The sequence below is a fragment of the Drosophila albomicans genome, chromosome 2R, assembly GCF_009650485.2.
Source record: "Drosophila albomicans strain 15112-1751.03 chromosome 2R, ASM965048v2, whole genome shotgun sequence".
NCBI classification, from domain to species: domain Eukaryota; kingdom Metazoa; phylum Arthropoda; class Insecta; order Diptera; family Drosophilidae; genus Drosophila; species Drosophila albomicans.
The window spans coordinates 28,821,044-28,840,011 of record NC_047631.2 but is presented as its reverse complement, the minus strand read 5'-3'; the positions used below and the strand labels follow the sequence as shown (position 1 = coordinate 28,840,011).

The following is an 18,968-nucleotide window of genomic DNA, read 5'->3' as shown; positions in this document are numbered from 1 at the left end:
TGTGTATCATTTCTACCTGTGCATCTGTCTCTGTATATATAGAATTTCAGTTGTTGATATTATATGCTCGTTTCGATTGATATTAAAGGTACGAGCGAAGACACCTCAGCAAAATCAAAAAGAAAAAAAAGTGTATCTGACAGATACCACACACACAGAACAAATGCGATGCGACGGCGCGCCGCGTAATCTAAGACATGCAAACGACGCGATATTAACCTCTAAGCAACGAACACAAACAAAACGAATTGGAAATTTATAAAGAGCCAACAAACAAAACGACATAAAAGAACGAAAGAATTTCATTGTGCAAAACAAAAGATAAAAGTTTATGCAGAAAAGTTGCCACAAAAAAAAGTAAAAATAATAATACTAAAGTTCTAAATCCACAACGAAAGCAAATAAAAACGCTTAGCGAATTTTTGGGAAAAGCCAAAAACACATACTCAACTTTTAACTGCCGCCAGCCGAGAGAGCCGTGAGCCGCCAGATACGAAAGTATCTCAACAACAAAAAGGTAAAATGAAGAAGAGGCAAGAACGCATGCCATTTGCTTTACGTGCACAATTGCGCAATTATAATAGTTTCCACCTTATTTGCCACACACATACTTTGGCAAATAAAATATATACTATTTAACTGCAACGGGAGTATGGATAAAGAATTTCGCTGCCGGGTTATTTTAACGGTTCTGCTGTAAATTTAATTAAGGTGCAAAAGGCAAGGGCGGGGGAAGTGGGAAAGGGGGCAAAAGTAGAGTGGTAATTTCCAATTGCAAACAAAGGCGCGACATTGGCTGGGACAACAAGAACAACCTTTTGCATCTGTATCTTGCTATCTGCTGAATGTATCTGTATCTGTATCTGTTCGTTGGCTCGTTAAAAGCGCATTACACACACAGCTCACGCATTCACCGAATGCACCCACTCCACTCCACTCCGCTCCAGCTCCTCCTCCTTTGGAGAACCTCTCTTCGTCGCATTCATTTCTTTACGTTGTGTATCTGAATTCGAATACCTCTTGTTTTTATTATACATATACGAGTTGACTCGCATGTAGATACATATGCATAGGTACCAAGTATACATATATACATTTACTTTGGGATTGAGATTGGGCTTGTGGTCGTTGTTGTTATTGTTGTTGTCTCGATTTGCTTTTAACGCTCGTCTGTGTTTGCTTTTTCTTGTCGAACTTGGCATGCCATAAGTTCAGCTTAATTCTTATGCCGCACATCGTCGCACGTCTCGAAATATGTTTTGTTAGTCTTGTTGTGCCTGTGCAAAAAAAAAAACAAAAAATTTATCGAAAAACAAAAACCTTTCATTGTCAGTGCCAAATTGCAGTCGTTAGCCATATGCAACGAACGACAGCGTTTGATACTCTTAGTTTGTGCCATCAAATTGAATGAATTTGCAGTTTGCCAATTGAGAAGATTGTTACTCGATTTTGTTTTTCCCAGGTACACGTATTGGGCGCAGCATTTTCAATGACTAATGGAGCGCTGCGTCAACAACAAAACAACAACAACAACAACATTTGTAGCAGCTTTACAACGTATGTTGTAGGTGTGAAATACTTGTAGATATGTTTCACATTCGCACAATTGTTGTCAATGCTAGCTGCAGAAATAAGTAGTTCAAAGTGGTATAGATACATACATAACATATGTTAAGTAGTGATTGCTGTGGCTCAAATTTAATTAGCACTCACAACTCTAGAAACCTTGACTCTAGCCAAGGTTAAAAGACAGTGCTTCTTTCAATGTAATTCACTTCAAAATTGAAATTGAATTTAATTAATTGCAAAACCAATGACGTGAAATAGAAACAGCAGTAAAATAATTCTGCTTATCGATAGCAATTAATAGTTTAAGATTGCTTACAAGACATTAAATCAAACTTCAATTATCAATTAAGAATTAATCTTAAATTAAATTAATTTAAGCCCCAATGATGCAGAAATAGGAACTACAAAGCTGTAGCTTGAAGCTATAAAAATTAATAGCTTTGGTTTTTCACAATAATTTTCTTAGTGAGTCAGACAAATTAAATCGCACTTCAACCCATTCATTCCACTCACTTAAAAGCAGCAACTTCATTCTAATTGTCATTGTTAAACGCTTCTGGAAATAATCTTTATGCTGGCACTTTAGACAAGTGTCATCAGTTCACAACTTTTCCACTTTTGGCTTTCAAATTAATAGCTGGCATACGCTGGTTGCTGGTTGCTGGTAGCGATAAGACTGAACCTTTAGCTTATCAGATGCACAAACTGTTTTGTTGTCTACATATTTATGGACACAAGATCCAAATATTTGGCCATTATGTCATGACTTGCTCATATAAGCACTTAGATAAGTCGCAGTCTATTTGATTTTATTTTTATTTGGGATCACTGCCCAGCACGTCGTCGTAGTCGTCAGACGTTGTTCGAAATATGTATTCATAAGCCGCAGTAGAAGTTCCAGGTTGCTTTAAAAAAAAACTAACTTTTTTGATTGGACGCAGAGTACATTAATCATTCATAAATACATACGTACAATATTCTCCAGGCAGAGCATGGACGTGAGCAAATGGACCACGCCTCCGGGTCACAACTACACCCAACTCCCTCCCAATTGCCATGTTGATGTTGTTGTTGTTATTGTTCGCTTGACTTGCACATTTATCATTAGCATTTCACCAGAGTTCAGAGTTATTTTTTGCTGTCGTTTTTGCTATTTCCGTTAAGTAAATACGAATTCAGCTGCCCGTCCGGCCAAATGTGCGTATGCGTAATGTATTCTAATTAATGCATAGAATAGTGACAGTTATTGAGTTTAATATTTTTTCTCTTTCTGTTGCTGTTGTTGTTGTTGTTGTTGTTTTTGCGCTTTATTTGCATTTTAATAAAACAAAAGAAAGCAGCTGTGCGACACCACAACAAAAAGATACGAAATAAATCTGCCGCATTGGTTAAAGATACTTCTTCAATGATGGAAATGGAAATGGAGATGAACCTGGCTGGCTGACTGGCTGACTGGGCATTTTGGCCAGATGTGTGGCCAGTGATAAAGATGGTCTGCAAAAACTCTAATCAAGCCAAATGCAAATTAGGTTAACTGTAGTTTAACGAGACAGACATCAAAAAGTCACTCTCGACTTAGATGACACGAGATGTGATGAGCTGCGATGAGATACGATGAGCTGATGAAAGCCCCAACAGAGGGCAAGCAGAATCGCAGTGAGCGAGTGTGAAAGGTAATAAAGCAAAAGTCCAACACACACTAATGAAGTTGTCGTGAGCGTTAAACGACATTAGTGATGGACAGTGTAGGAAGTGTTAATGATAATGATGAGCACGTCTCAACTCAGCAACTTGTCTTCACACTTGTCTTAACTGGTGGGTGGGCCATCAATTTTGACTACTTCTCCGCCTCTTCTGGGCTTTCCTACGATTAGATTGCATTAGCTATACTCTGTGAAAATCGTACAAAAAAAAGGAAGTGGCTTTAATGCAGATTACAAAACGTTAGCTGCATTTGCGAGTATTGCTCATTAGTTTCATGAAATGTGCACAGTCAACATCTGTTTTGATTAATTAGGAAATTATAAAACGATTATTAGCAAGAAAAAATATCGAGCTTTGATTACTTGCTTACACATTTAATTCTGCACAATTTAATAATGAAAGTGAATCTTTGGATAAACAAAAAATAAAAAATAAATACACCATTTCAATGCGCATAAATTTGTTAAAAATTTTAGATACATTGATGGCGTTATTAAATTAAAAATTCGTGTCGAAAGTGGTGTAAAACAACACTTTAAAACGGATTTCCTTTTTTGATAAGCATCCACAAATTATCATAAATTTTGAACAACATTTAACTTATGATTTATAGCGAATTATCTTTAATTTCCCCGATTATATTTACTGTTTATTTCCGCTATTAAATCATTGTTAAAAAATACTTGAATGAAGAAATAATTGTTCAGCACTTCTTCTAAAGATAAAAAATTATTACTATTCTAATATTGGATATTAAGAATAGACGAGTATGCTCGGCTGTGAAATACTTGCTAGCAATTTTTAATAAAAGCAACACAGTGCAGTATTATTCTTATACTGTATTAAATTAATATAATGAGTAACTACCGAACGCTATATTTGGTATATCGATATACTATTACGTTAAAATATAACTTTAAAATATACGGAATCAAGATACATAAGAATACTGAAATATACAGAATGCTATATTTGGTATATTACTATATTACCAGCTTTAAAATATACTAAATCATACAAAAATATACCAGATTGCAAACCAAAGCAAATATTCAAATACTTTTACTCCTTTTCGCTTTTTCAATTAATTGTCTCATTCAAAAGCTCGTGACTTTCAATTTCTAACTAGATTTCAAAGTCATTTGTTTGCCACCTTGTTAAAAGGTTGCACACAATAAAAAATCGTTTACAAAGAAGAATAACAAATTGAGAGCGCTTAAAACTTTCTATTAGCTGATAGAAGAACAAAAGCGGCGGCATTTCATTAATTTTATCCGTAGTTATCTATCGCCTATATCCGTATCTCAAATCTGTTTGATCGTGTAATTATCTCGTACACATGCAGCTGTAATTATAGACAAATTAACGCGCTGCGTTAGACAACAAAAACAAAAGCGGACCCAAAATTGGTCAAATCGTATTAAAAATCGCAATTGAGCGGCAAGCAAACAAAAACCTGGGCCCCAAACTTGGTTGCTGGATGCTGTCAATAGACCGTCATTAGATGGAAACGCTTTTTGGCCTTTTTTTCTGTTGTTGTGCTGTGTTCTTGTTGTTGTTTTTGTTGTTTTTTAGCTGACAAATTCAATGGCCAAAAGCGTTGGGAAACTCAACGCTGAGAATGTGACGGAAAAAATCTGTAAACAAACTCGGCGAGAAAACGAGGCTGATTTTAATCAGAAGTTGACTTTTATTTTGTTTTTTGTTTTTGTTTTTGTTTTTGGACAGCAAATAAAAACGCGACTAGAGAAAAATCATTTTGAGGTAGATTGGGCAAAACGATGATTCAGAAGGCGGTCAACGGAAACGCAGCTGGAACCGCTTTGAGAATTTTTGCGAATATTGTTTGGATTGTGTCCGATATGTTTTTGCTGTTGTTGTTGTTGCTCATTTCTTATTACTTTGCCGCAAGACAAGAAAAATTGTAACAGATTTCGAACTAAAACTTCATATAACAAAGTTGTTATTGTGTGTGTTATTAATGTTTGTTTTTTGTTGTTTGTGCGTGATGGCGTACGATTCAATTTATTGTTTGTCTTTTGGACTTTTAGATTGTCAACGTTTAATATTTGTTGAGCACGACGACAGCAGCAAAAAAAAAAAGAAATAAACGATATGTAGCCTTAGTTGAATATCAATTCGATACGAATGCATAATAATTAAAGAGCAATTTGCCGACTCTCAAGTCATAAACATGCAGCTCAAATACACAAACTACACTAACTACGGATTGAAACGAATTGAAATCCGATTGCATTCTTAGACAGTTCTGTCAGCGTTTTTGTGAAGCGTATTTCGATAGTCATCATATTACACTCTTTGCTAGCAAACTTAATTTTATTTATAGCTATTACCAAACTGGTTTGCTTGCTCTTTCAAGCTGCCCGACGTCAACAAACGCAAACAATAACAACTGCAACTCGATCGAGAGAGAGAGAGAGAGAAGCTTGAAGAGTCAAGTAATATGCACGGTAGCAACACAATTGTTGTTGGCCATATGCAGTTGTTGGTAGTAGTAGTTAATAGTTGGCTTTTGGCCCCGTTGAGTGTTTCGTCTGTTGGCGTCTGATTTCATCTTTCGATAATTGCACGCAATTTTCACGCGGCGCCCACACAAAAAAAAACAGCAACAAACAATGCCTCTCAGTCAGAAAATGAGGCACTAAAAATTAACTTGAATTGACTTGCGGCTGAGCATTGGTAGCCTGACTTTATATGGCTTATGCATACTGAATGTGAGTGCCACTGAGAGTGTGTGAGTGAGTGAATGTGAGTTCGATTGTGTGTAGGCTGATCTTGAGTTTTGTTGGCCAAGCTAAAAGCCACTCAGCTGGCCAAGAAAGTAAGTAAAGTTTTTTTCGTTTTTTGCTCTCCCTCTCTTGTGATATTATTAACATTTATTTCCTTTCTACGTCTTTGGGCTTTGGGCATTAGTATTCAACGTCATTGCATTTTCCGTGTCAAGCATATGCGGACAAGGCATTTCCTCAGTCCATTTCCCATGCGTTTTTCCACACACAAACAACAACAACAACCCACTTCTCGTGCCTTTTATTGCTTTGTCTTTCGACGCTGTCAATGCCGTTGCTTGTTGCTTGCTTGTTGTTGCCCTTTTTGGGGCTTGCACTAAGGTTCCATTGACTTGGCTTAGTTGGGGCTTGGTTTGATGCCCCAATGATTGCTGAGACACGTTTTCTCTGTCTCTCTGCCTGTGTGTGTGTGTTTGTGTGTGTGCAAATGCAATTGTTGAGTTCAGTTCAGTTGTTCAGTTTCTGTCCAGAGCAGATGTAAAATTAGCCCAATCACTCAAGTTGGTAGCTTCATTTGCAATCGAGCACACTTCGTGCCATGGCAAAATCTTATATTTATAAGTCGCACACACACACTCACACACACACTGAAGCACACCTGGCGAAAGGTGCAACAACTTCATCAGCTTACTGTATGTCTCTATTTCTCAAGAGGCAAACTTTTGTGTAGTATGTAGTTGAGGCCACTTTTGGGGCGCTTCAAGAAGTTGAAACAATAAAGTTGGCCAAAAGCCTTAGCCACCCAAAAAAAAAGCAACAAAACTTGCTCTAGACAAAGTTATGTGCAGAGAAAGTTCAGCAACAAGCCCATCAAAAGCATAGTTGCCACAAATGCAAAAGAAGCTGGCCGCACAAAAGGCAGAGAAATATTCTGAAATTCTTTTTTTTCGGGTCCAAGTGCGTATGCGGGTTTTGCTCTCTGTTTCTCTCTGTCTGTGGAGATATTATGAAATTATCAAGGGACGACGAGAGACTAATGAGTGCGCAACAACAAAAAAGAGAAGGCAAGCAGGCAAGAAGCTCGCAAATTTGTTGAAAGTAAAAGTTGGCAAACAGACACACGCACACACTCCTTGCTGCACTTAAACTTCCAGAGAGCCAAACAATATGATTATAAACACATTTTCCAGCTGCTGTTGCAACCGGTTTTTGGCTGTCACTTCTGCTGTCTCTCCGCTCCTTTTCAAGTAAAAGTCAAGTCAGCTGGGCAGGACCGAAAAAACAGGGTCAAAAAACAAGTAGTTGCCTGCCACATGCCACTTGGAGCGTGCAACGTGCAACGTGCATCGTTGTCGACTCTAGATTAGCATTTTTAAAGAGCTGCTGATGGACTTCACTCTGTGACAATGTCTTCGCAGAGGGCTTTTAAAGCTTCGCTTCCCCACTTTTGGGCCAAATGTGGCTTCTCTGTGGCTGTGGAATGTCGATCGATGCTACGGCTGCTTGTGGCATGTGTGCGACTTGTTGAATTGCTGGGCAATAAATTCTAGCACACTCTCAGTGACTGCGGCAAAACGATTTAAATGATTGATTGCCGAGCAAGAATTATTCGTGCATAACCATTGATAGGAAATGACTATTCCACTCACTCACTTTGAGGAAATTGCACTACAATTTTAGATAGATTTTTTCATTGCTGCTTTGCTGCTTGATAGCATCAAATTTATAGTTTGCTTTAGACGTCAATTATATATTTAGTTATCTGATTGCTAAACGTTTTCAAGAGCTGCCCTGTCATCATCATCATTATCATCGACGTCTTCGCCTTTTGTGTCTGCACACAGGCTTCTTTCTCACTCTCTTACTCTCTCGCTTGACCATCAGTCAATGTCCAAGACACAGTAGCTGTGAAGCAGAGGAGTAATCACATCACTTATAATGCTAGTCGCTGTTGTTGTTTGGTCTGCGGTTGATATAACCTTTCCATTTTATAACTGTCAGTTTTTCTCCTTTTTGTTGCACATAATTGCACGCAACATTTTTGTTATTTTTTTTTCAACTCGATTGCATTGAAAATTGTACGCAATTTCCCAAAAGTGTCAACGCATGTCAAGCTACAATAGTTGTACACAAAAACCAAAAAAAAAAAGAAACAAAATGTTAATTTGTGGTCAGCGTTGCATTCACTTTGTTATTGTTGTTTTCCATTTCATTTTGTTATTTCGCTGCAAACATTTTTGTTGCAGCTGCCAGCGTGTCGCACAACTACACATAGCATTACATGATACTCATTATTGCACATTTTGTTAAACATTGTGTACACACACATAGCAGAGATAGCGAGAAGGAAAGTTTGTTGGCAGACAGATGAGACAGCAGAAAACGCATTGGGAACTCTACAAGAAAACCCTCGTTGATTTCATTAATTGTTATAATATCCCAGCTACTTACTTGCCACGGCAGCTTAGCATTAAACATTCTCCAAGTCATCGTCACTTGGTTAAATAATTGAACTCAGCAGCTACTACGTTTACAGTCATTCATTACAAGCTGGCGAAGCATTTAACATTTAAGTTGTGTTTAGTAGCAAACAAAAAAATAAAAAAAGAAAAACGGAAAGAAATAAAAAGTGCGACAAGCAGCTGATATCGAGATAATTAACTTGTTTATTTGTATACCCGTTGCTTTGGTCGGCAATATGGAATATGTTTTACTCTATGGTATATTTTAAGTGTATTAATATATCGATATACCAAATAGAGCCTTTAATATATTTTGGTATATTATTTCGGCACTATCTGCAATATATTTTCCTCTATGATATATTTTATCTGTACTAATATATTGATATCAAAAACAGACTTCGGTATAATTTAGTATTTTTCTGTTATGTTTTGTTTCGGTATGTTTTAATAGTAGTATAGTATTATTTTGCATTATTTAAAAATGGGTAGCGGGTAATTTATAGTCAAGCATACTCGACTGCAGCTTTCTTAACTTTTTTCTTAACAATTTTATATGTAAAGCTTACAGCAGTTGGCTTCGCAAATAGTATTTTATATTTTCACGTTTTCCGCATTTGACTCCCTAAAGCACATTGTGAATTTTTAATAAACTTCATCATATTTCGATTATTTCTAAACAAATATACAACTACTTTGCTTGCAAAGTGCAACACACACAGATTGCATTTCCCATTAGACTCGATAAAATGGAATATCAATCAGTATATAATATATACATAAAAATATCATCAGAATTGATACACTTTGGCAGCCGCAGGCAAAAGCAACTTGGGCAGACATGCAAAAGTTTTAACTGCAAGTGACAAGGAAACAAAAACCAAGTGGAGGTCAAAGTGCAAGGTGCAAGTTGCAGTGTAAGTTTTTTATTTATATTTATAACCAAAAAGTCAGACGGGGGGCAAGTTCACAGCAGCTATAAATAGTTTTTAAACTTCATAGCTAGTATAAAATGTGAAATACAATACGCAGACGCATCACGTTCGAGTCGTTGTCCTGGCTGACTGCCTGTCACAGCTGTGTTTGTTTGCCTCGTTCGTTTTGCTCGTTCTTGTTGGCAGCATTTGGATTTAATTAAATTGCGCTTATAAATAATGAGAGTCAGACCAAATTGAATTACATAATTAGGCTTGTGTGTGTGTGTGAACGAACTTAGACCCAAAGATTTCTACATAGCTCGAAGCGACGGCAAAACAAACTTCAAATCGCAGTCCGTTGTATATGTATGTATATAAACATTTTTGGTCGATATCAAAGAGCTTACATGCTTAATCGAATTTAGCAACAGTTTCACTCGATTTCCATTAGCCGCTGGTAATGGATGATTTTCCAATTACCGGCCTGCCACTGTTTCGTCAAAAAAAGCCCTTCAACGCAAAGAGCGAAGGGCTAAGGGGGCGTATGCGTAATGTCAAGCCAATCGCACGCACATTCGTCATACGACGCGTGTGTCGCTGTGTGTGTTTGCGTGTGTGTATTTGTGTGACACACACACACAGAAAATGCAAATTGACGATGATTGCCAGGGATTTTCTTGTGGTTTTGACAAATTGCCCGCTTTCTCCGTTGTCATTGTTTGCAAAGAGATGCTGCTAAACAGCGTTTTGGCATTCAAAATGGTTACACTTTCCATTATATTCGAGTGACTGAATGCGAGTGTGTGTGTGTGTGTGGGTGGGTGTTTACCATATATACCTACATATATGCATGATTGTGGTCTACTCTCTTACGTCTTCTTTTTGCCCTGCAGCATCAATTTTTAATGGCATGGCCGCAAGTTTTTAAAGTGCTGGCAAAACGGTACAAAAAAAAAAATGAAATAAAAGCACTGTTACGAGTACGAATAGAAGTATGAATACGAGTACACTCATCTCTGCACAGGGGGAGGCGGCGGCCACTTGTTTTTGCAACTAACCACATAAGCCGACAGTTGCAAGTTGATTGTGCCTGTTGTGCCTCTTCTGATGCCTGTGTGGCAGGCAGCCAAGCGTACTTGGAGACCGTTAGAAGTTGATAGCACAGCCCCCAGAGATGATTGCATTGAGACGAGCATTGCTTTCAGCTTGGCATGCCAATCATTAAAGCTGCACAGCACTGACCTACTACAACGCAAAAGTTACATACATTCAATTTTAATTATTCACGATTATTGTAATTACATTTTATTTTTTTTTTTGTGTGTGTGCTACTGACAGCACATTTACTGTTTGAAATATGAAACATTAATTTCAGTCGTGTAATAAAAGTTTACAAAATATTGCATAAACCGACACTTTGGACAAACATTGTTGTGCAGCCGGTGAAGAGAAGGAGGGAGAGATACCAAACAGTAAGGAGTGGAGAAGTAGGGACTGCGGTCGGCTGCACATAATTTTCCACTTAAATGCAGCTGTTGATTGACACATGGCTGAAATTGAATTAAGTTTTTTGCTATAAATTTTATGGCCAGCCAAACTGGAGACATAAAACGAATATGGCAGCAAGTCTATCTCTCTCTCCTCTAGCTTTAGCTTTAGCTCTAGTTCGTTGCTGCTGTCGCTGCTGATTGCCACAACGAAGTGTGGCACATGTGTGCTGAATTAACAGCAAATGTCAATATATGGTTGTGCCGCAGCAACAACCAACAGCCGCCGCAAACAACCAACAGCTGGCCCACCCACACACACAACTTGAAAAAAAACTTGAATTCCGCATCACACATCACAATTTTTGCCGTCGTTCTTTTGCAGCTTGCAATACGTCAAGTTTATTCTTGTTGTCATGTCGTCTCTCTCTCTCTATGTATAGCTTTAAGCTGCTCCAATAAACATTGATCTTTTCCTCAGCTCAGTTGCAATTCAATTACGTGCTCTTCTTCCAGCCTGACATTAGTTGATTGGGAAAGCAAAGCTGTAGTATATAAATCATAGCAAAAGATTTCCCATCACGGAATAGATAGTTTAGCATTCAGCTTTTTGCTGTGAGTGAGATTAATGTGCTTGAATTGCGTTGCGAGCTTTTTACATGAAAGCTTAGTGTCAAACGTTGTTATCAAGAGATTAATCTATTGATTTTGGCCAAATGTCATTGGCTTTTTGTCAGCGGTACGCACACAGTTGGCATGAACTTTATTTTGGCTCTGACATTAGTGGAGATTAAGCTCATAGTGTGCTAAGCTCTCTTTATCGCATATTTGTAGCAAATTGTTGACTAGATAAGCGGCAACTGATTGATGGAGGTTTTTGTGTAATAGCCGCGATTGAAAGCCCAACAATTGGCTGGCATTTAAATGAGATTATTAAAATAGTTCCGTTTGAGCCAATCAATTTTATTAATATTTATTTCAATTATTTTTGTATTGTCATAAATTGATGTAAAGTTTTAAGACTATTTAAATATTCCAATGGGTTGGGCTCAACTACTGACATATTTTAATGCATATTTAATGCATTTTCAAAAGCAGATTGCAATTTATTAATAGTAAGGGTTTCAAATTAATTAAAATAAATGTTTACTTTGAGAAAAAAACGAAGATTAAATGCTCATGCTTTAAATCAGTGACCACAAAAACTGCTTTCTTATTTGTCAATAAATGCTAGTCTATGTGATTCTAAGAATTTAAAAATAGTTAATTATATGAATTGAAATATATTCATATATTTGAATATCAAACTAGAATATTAAAGGTTTCAATCAACAAACATATATTTTATTGCATTAATTAAGTTGAACAGAGCTGTTTAATTAAAAAAGTCAGTTACTACATTATCTATATTTCCAAGCACGTTAAAGTCAATCACTTTAAAAGCCATCACAAAGAATGTGTTCTATTTGTTTAATGTTAGTTTATGCCATTCCTTGAATTTGTTTATATATTATTTCAATACATAAACCAAAAATTTCTTGAAATGAAACTACTGCAGAGATAAATAAAGTCTTCATCAAATATTTTCAATACTTTATTACCTAAATTGAACAGAAATTGTTCTATTTAAAAACTAGTACGAAGAAAAGTAATTCACACAAATTATTTATATGTCAAAGGTCTTCAAAAAGTTTTCAATCAGCCCGCACAAAGACCGCGCGTCTGATTAATCTATTAATGCCAGTCAAAACGTCACGGTCTTCTTGTATTTTTGTTACAAATTGGACAAAAGTGTAGCTGTAGCTGGAAGCCTTATCGAAACGACGAATTTCAATTTGGTTATTTGACAGTTTGGGTTAGCGTGAAAAGCGTGAAAATGTGCGCGCAATTGCTGAAAGTAGACTGCGTCATAAATCGTCGTCTGGACATTACATAATTGAATGGATTGCTGTGGTCCGTCTCTCCATTCGTCTCTCTCCATCCAATCCGTCAGTAAAATAAGTTTGTGAGTTGGCCAGTTGGCCAGTTAGCCAGTTAGCGTGTGCGGCCGCCGACTTCAATTACTTAAAATTCTGAAGTGCAGCTGTAATTGAACATTGTCACGCTTTTTGCCAGAGGAAGTGGCAAACGGGAATGGTTTAACTATGGGCCAAGCAACGGCACTTGCTGGACTGCCCAAAAAGAAAAAAAAGCATAAAAATAAATAAAAAACGAGTAAAATTTGTTTGTATGCTGAGTGGTCAGTCAGTCAGCCAGTCGCTTATGGTTGTTCGGCGCGCGACAGTGCCGGCCATAAGTCAACAACCTTTTTGGCAGGCCGCCAATTTACGCACGTACAAATTGTTGTTGTTGCTGGCATCGTTGTGTGGGCGACAACACTTTACGGCTACAGATTGATTGGCAAAGACGAGGTACCAAAGAGAGAAGGATACAAACACACATACACTCACACACACACACACACGTTCGCATGCGTAAACGTTGTTTGATTTGTGGCCCAGAGGTCAGCACGAGTCAGCTCTAAAGTTGCTACTTTTAAGTACAAGTATTTTTCGCTCTCTTTTCATTTTTTCATGTTTCGTTCATTTTTTTGGCACCTTTTGTGCCCACTCTTTTCAATCAGTCAAGCATTTAAAGCCACGCCTTGGCGATTTTTGCACACGCCATGCATTAATTTATAATTTTTCAAACATTTTCCAACGCTCTCAGCTGGAAAAATGGCGAACAAAACGTAACTATGCGAACTGAGTGTTTTGTAATTTTATTTTCTTTTACTTTCAGTCAGTTTTTTTCTTTCTTTTTTGAGTGTTTGACTTGTGCTTTATGCGTTAGAAGATGGCATCGGTAAAGTCAACGGCATTTTGGCTAAGCCCTTTAAATGTTTCCATAACTTTTTCTGTTTTTTGCTTTTTTTTTTTTTTGCTTTTGGGCGTCTGTGTCAATGGGTTGTTTCGCTCTGTATGCCAAAAGGCAACGTTACGTGACTTTCATCCCAATGACACTTCACTTTGCAGCTTGCCTTAGACTACTTCGACGATGTTCGGAGATGTGGAGTCCTTTTCTGGTCTCTGCCCTTTGGTCATTTGATTTTCAGTGCTTTCGATTTGAATATTAACACACAGAGAGCGAGATGGCGAGATACACGTCGTATACTCGATATACATATATATGTTGTATCTCTATTATAGAGAGACGACAACGTTAAAGTGTCGACCCCGAGGGCTGAGATATTTTGTTTGCCAAAAGTGAACAAATTTTCAACTTGAACTTTAGTTTTTTGTTTCATTTGCCGCTTTGCTTCTTCTTCTGTTGTTTCTAGCCTGAGGTATCTTTGTCCAAGCTGTGTGTATATACGATGTGTATATGTATATCGTAGAGAAACGTTGCTGGGACATTTTTCCTTTTAAATATTCAGAGTGACATTCGTTGTCGTTGTTGTGCGTGTGAGTGCGTTGCTCACCTGGTATTGATTTTGTTTTAGTTTGCATGTGGGATTTATGAAATATTAATAACAAAATATGGCTAGTAACATGTGCTTTTCTCACACACACATACACATACGTACATGCGCACCCCCAACTCCAAAATGTCAAGCCGGAAAAGCCCAACACCCGAAGGCATATAATAAAATACAGTAATTTCCATTGGGGGGCTGCTGATTTAATAGACTTGCTACAGCAACTACATCTAATACTTTTGCTACAGCTGCATGCAACCAAATGAAAAACGGAAAACACAAAAATTGATATTTCAATCAAATTGAAATACAGCAATTTTCTATGGGCGGTGACAATCATGATTAATTGCCAGTGAGGGGCCGGTAACTAAACCATTTTGTGATTGATGGCCTCATTTTGAGAGCCCAATTATGTGGCTGTCAACACATATGTATGAATGCTTATAAGCCAGTCGATGAAGATGTCAGACTGACCACCTTTGGATCTGTACATTTTTATATTATTTTTATGATTGAATTTTCCTGCTTTTGCCAAATGTTGGTCAAGTGCCAATTGGCGCTTTCCAAACAACTTAAAGTCAACTGTAAACGCTTGGCCAATTAAGGCATTCAAATCAAAAGAAAAACAAGTGGCAACAACGGCAACGTTTATTATTATTATTTTTGCGAAAAAGGGCGCGCAAAGTCAGACGAAAATAAACAAGCAGTGAAACAGAAACAGACAGACAAACTGTTGAATTGACTCAACAAAACAATGGCTAACAACTGAATCACAACAAAACGACAACAACAACGGCAACAACAATTGCGGCGGCAATGACAATGCTGACAAGCAGTGCAATGTCGATTAACTGTTATTTAGCTGATGCTTAAAATGGCTGCCAAACCATTTCCGCTGAAAAACAGAAAAACGAAGCTTTTTGCGCTTCCCACTTACTAAAACCCTCGTTTTCTTGTGCTCTTGTTGTTTACCGTTGAGCGCACAGTAAAGTAAAGTAAATGAAAGTACAAATTGACGATTTGTTTGATTTGGGCGCTAAGGAAAATCTCAGTCTCAGTTTAAGTCTCGCTGACCCAGACTTTTGGGCTATAATTTAACGCACGAATGGTTTAACTAAGCGCTGTAAAAAAAAGAAGAAGAAGAAGACATAACAACAACAAAAGTAGCCCCAAAACACCAGCGAAATAAATGGCAACCCTTATAAGCCCTTAACACAAAGTTTTTCTACACGCTTCTTTTTTCTCGGCTGCGCTCTTGCGCTCAGACTTATTCAATTTACTTAGCCTGGTCCATGTTCCCAGGAAGCGTCAACATTTATTAAGTAATGCTCGTAAATGCTCAGCAATTTTCTTAGAGCTTTTCGCTTTGGACTAGGCTAGCGATGAAGATTTTGTGTTTGGCCTCATAAATTATCTGTAACATCAGGTGTCTCTTTATTTTTCTTTTTTTTGTGTTGTTTGTTGCCAACGCAACAAATGACACAATTTTCTAGTTGCCATTTTGCAATCGTTTTTGGTAGCTGTCACAAATGTTACTTGAGTTTCTGACGACCTTGTGGCAGACAAACAGGCAGCGGCAGCAATTGTGCCGCTTGTTGTGCCACATTGTGTCTTTTGGCATTGTTTAGCTGCGACCGCGCTTTATCATCCGTGTTTTTTTATTGCCCACTTTCGACTGAAACGGCACGTGAAACGGCGTGCAAATGCGCACTGATCAACATTCTCTTTTCCTCTCTTGTTGGATATAAAGTTATGCTCGCCCGTTGAGAGTCAATTTTTGTTTTATGCGCCAGCGAATAAATTTACAAATTTTACAATTTAACGCTTAAATTATGCAGCAGTTGGTGGATTTGTGTTGTTTCTGTGTGGGTCGCAGTTCAATTATGCTGTTAAATTGAAATGCAGTTGACTTGGACACACCTGGCGTATGCGTTATTTCAGCTCATGCATATTACGCATACGCCATGTGCGTTATTAATGAATTCAATAAAAAAAACAACGAGAAAAAAACAAGAGCCAGTTAAAATATGAAAATCATTTCGCTTATAACTTTGTGTATTGTGCGTCTGCTTCGCATTAATATTTATTATTAACATAATGCTAAGCTCTCTCAAGCCTTGCGCCCCCACAAGCTTATTATCAAGCAAAGCTATAGCCATAGCTGTATAGCTGTGGCCATTTGCCAATGTGCAGATGGCCATGTGTAAGCTTACAAAGGACAACGCCTTATGAGCCATAAGCTAAGCTAATAGTTTCAGGACAGCATAAAGTAAATGCCACAACCATTAATTTTCTCTCAGTAAGCGTCGTGGCATGTGAAATTTTGCATATGCGCCGCAGGACCACCAAATGGTCCTATCGTAATTATGCAAATGTCCATGCAATCCCCAATGGAACCCTCATCAGCCACCCGTCACCCTTCTTCTGCTTCTCTCTCACTCACGCTCTGGTTATCATTGTCAAATCGAAACTTGATTGTGGCCAAACAAAAGCGCTGCTCGGGGGAAAAACGAGAGGCGTAAATGTTGATTTAGGCTGAACACAAAATTCATATTTAATTTGATTTAAACTCGATTTTTGGGATACGAAATCAACACGGAAAAGCATTCAACGTTGATGGGGGGGAAATGCCGTTTAAAATATTGCACAAAAAGTATGTGTTTTTGTTAACTGTGTAAACATGCAACGCACCTCAAAGGATCGCGTGCACATTTTAAATTAATTAATACTAATAATAGCGAGTATACGTTTTTGTTTTTGTTTTTTTCTTTTTATGTGTATTTGAAGTGCTCACAATGCCGACCACACAACGTGTTTAACTCCGAAGTGGTGCATAATTAAAATGCGCTCCATATCCGCTGTACAAAACTATATACACACAATTTGTCAGGCTGTCAGTCAGTTAGTCATTCGGTCAGCCAACTTTAATGTTAAAGCCATAACAGCACGATAATATTAGCATGGAAATTTCCCCGCGGTGTTTGGCAACAAAAGTTTTTCATTTGTAACGGAAATGCAAAACAAACCGAAAACCAATGCACACACTGGCCAACAAAAAAGTTTGTTGCGACAGCAAAAACCCCATAAACCAAAAATATCCATTTTTAGTTAAGCATCTCGCTCACTTTTCAAAACAATGGCCAAACCGGTGAACTGTTCTTGCCACAGCTTCCGGAAGGTTTTTGGGTAGCATCTCCTGTCATCTCCCCTCCGACATCAACAACAACAAATCATATTTAGCATGGTAATTATTTATATTCCGTTTGGCCCAGCTCTGTTATACTTCAACACCCCAGCGGAGGCATCATTAAAATCATAAATCTAATGGACGACCAGCTGGCGACATCGCCTTGGCATTATGGCCATTCTTCCCTAGACTTTATTACCACGACACTTTTCTCTGGTGGCCAACATTTAGAACACAGCAAAGAAATATGCTCTCAAAAAATAAAAAGAAAACTGTGAAACTGTGAAACAAAAAAATGACATTTTTCACACACAAATTCTAAGCAAGAGCAGTGGAAAAACTGAAAGTACAGCTACTTAAGCTTTAAATTATCTTTTAGAAGGTAAAACTGCAAAATTTGTTAGGGATTGAACGAATTGCAGATGATCTAAGTAAGCGAGAAAAATTAAAATTTGTTTTTTCTTGAATATACAGGAAATTTAGCGTCTTCTTTGCAGTGTACTTATTGTTAGCTGTTAAAAAATGAGAGCCTGCTTTTAAGCGTTATATTGAGAGAGCACTTTTATTCTTAATCTGACCTAAGACAGCTTAAGCTCTAAATTACTTTGAAATTTATTAAAAATGTATGAACAGCAGATACTCTACAAGTAGATTAAGTCTTTGGCATCGTCAAAATTAAAAGAATTTAAACGAAACATAATATTATTTATATAAATTCAAACTTAGGTCAAACAATTTATATTAAATTTTGTTAAAGTCACACCGTAATATTTTTTATTTAAATGCTGACTTCAATATTTCCACAGCTCTACTTTTATTCTCCCATTTTCACATTCTCAACTGCTGCTGGTCAACTGAATACAGCAGAGCGCAGGATTAGAATTGAAGTCCTGCTGCTTGCAGCTCTCAAATACAGCTTAGAAGTTGTCGTTGTGGCATATGAAATGTATAAAAGATTTTATTTTTTTGTGTAAATAACATTTAAAGCAAACGCCGCAAAAAGCACTGAATGCGTTGAATAAAATGTGAAACATTTGATGCTTTAAGAAGCACGTTGAAATTGAAGTTGAACTAAGCCTGAAAACTAAGCCGCCAGCTGGCAAAAACATCAAAGAGCAGAAGAGGGCAACGAAATTTTCTGGTTTTTGGCCCAACACAGATTTGCCCTTCTTATTGTTGCTGTTGTGGCTGTGTGGCTCAGGTGAGAGAAGAGTGAGTGAAGGAAGGAGAAGCGAGTCGAGCAGCTGATTAACATCAGCTTAATTAGTAGGCTTATTTACATGACCCGTGCTGTGTTCTGTTGTACGCTCACAATCAAAAACATGCGTTCAGCTATTTATTTAGGCCTGCCCCCCAAAAACAGTTTGAGGATTTTTTTAATGAAAAACTTTCGGGAAAAGCGTGGCAAATTTGTATGAAAAGTCCATAAGCTGCT

The 18,968-nt window shown here is 37.5% G+C and overlaps 1 protein-coding gene across 3 annotated transcripts in view; it reads left to right on the top strand.

Moving 5' to 3' along the window:
• LOC117575628 (serine-rich adhesin for platelets) overlaps positions 1 to 18,968 on the top strand; it is a 70,884-nt gene that overhangs the window by 7,694 nt on the left and 44,222 nt on the right. Inside the window, exon 1 of one of the 3 annotated variants that reach the window (XM_052007807.1) lies at positions 9,289 to 9,402. The exons of the other annotated variants lie outside the window; for them this stretch is intronic. The gene's annotated coding sequence lies outside the window, so the exon portion shown is untranslated. Of the gene's footprint in view, positions 1 to 9,288; positions 9,403 to 18,968 lie in introns of those variants that run through there. 3 annotated transcript variants of the gene reach the window in all.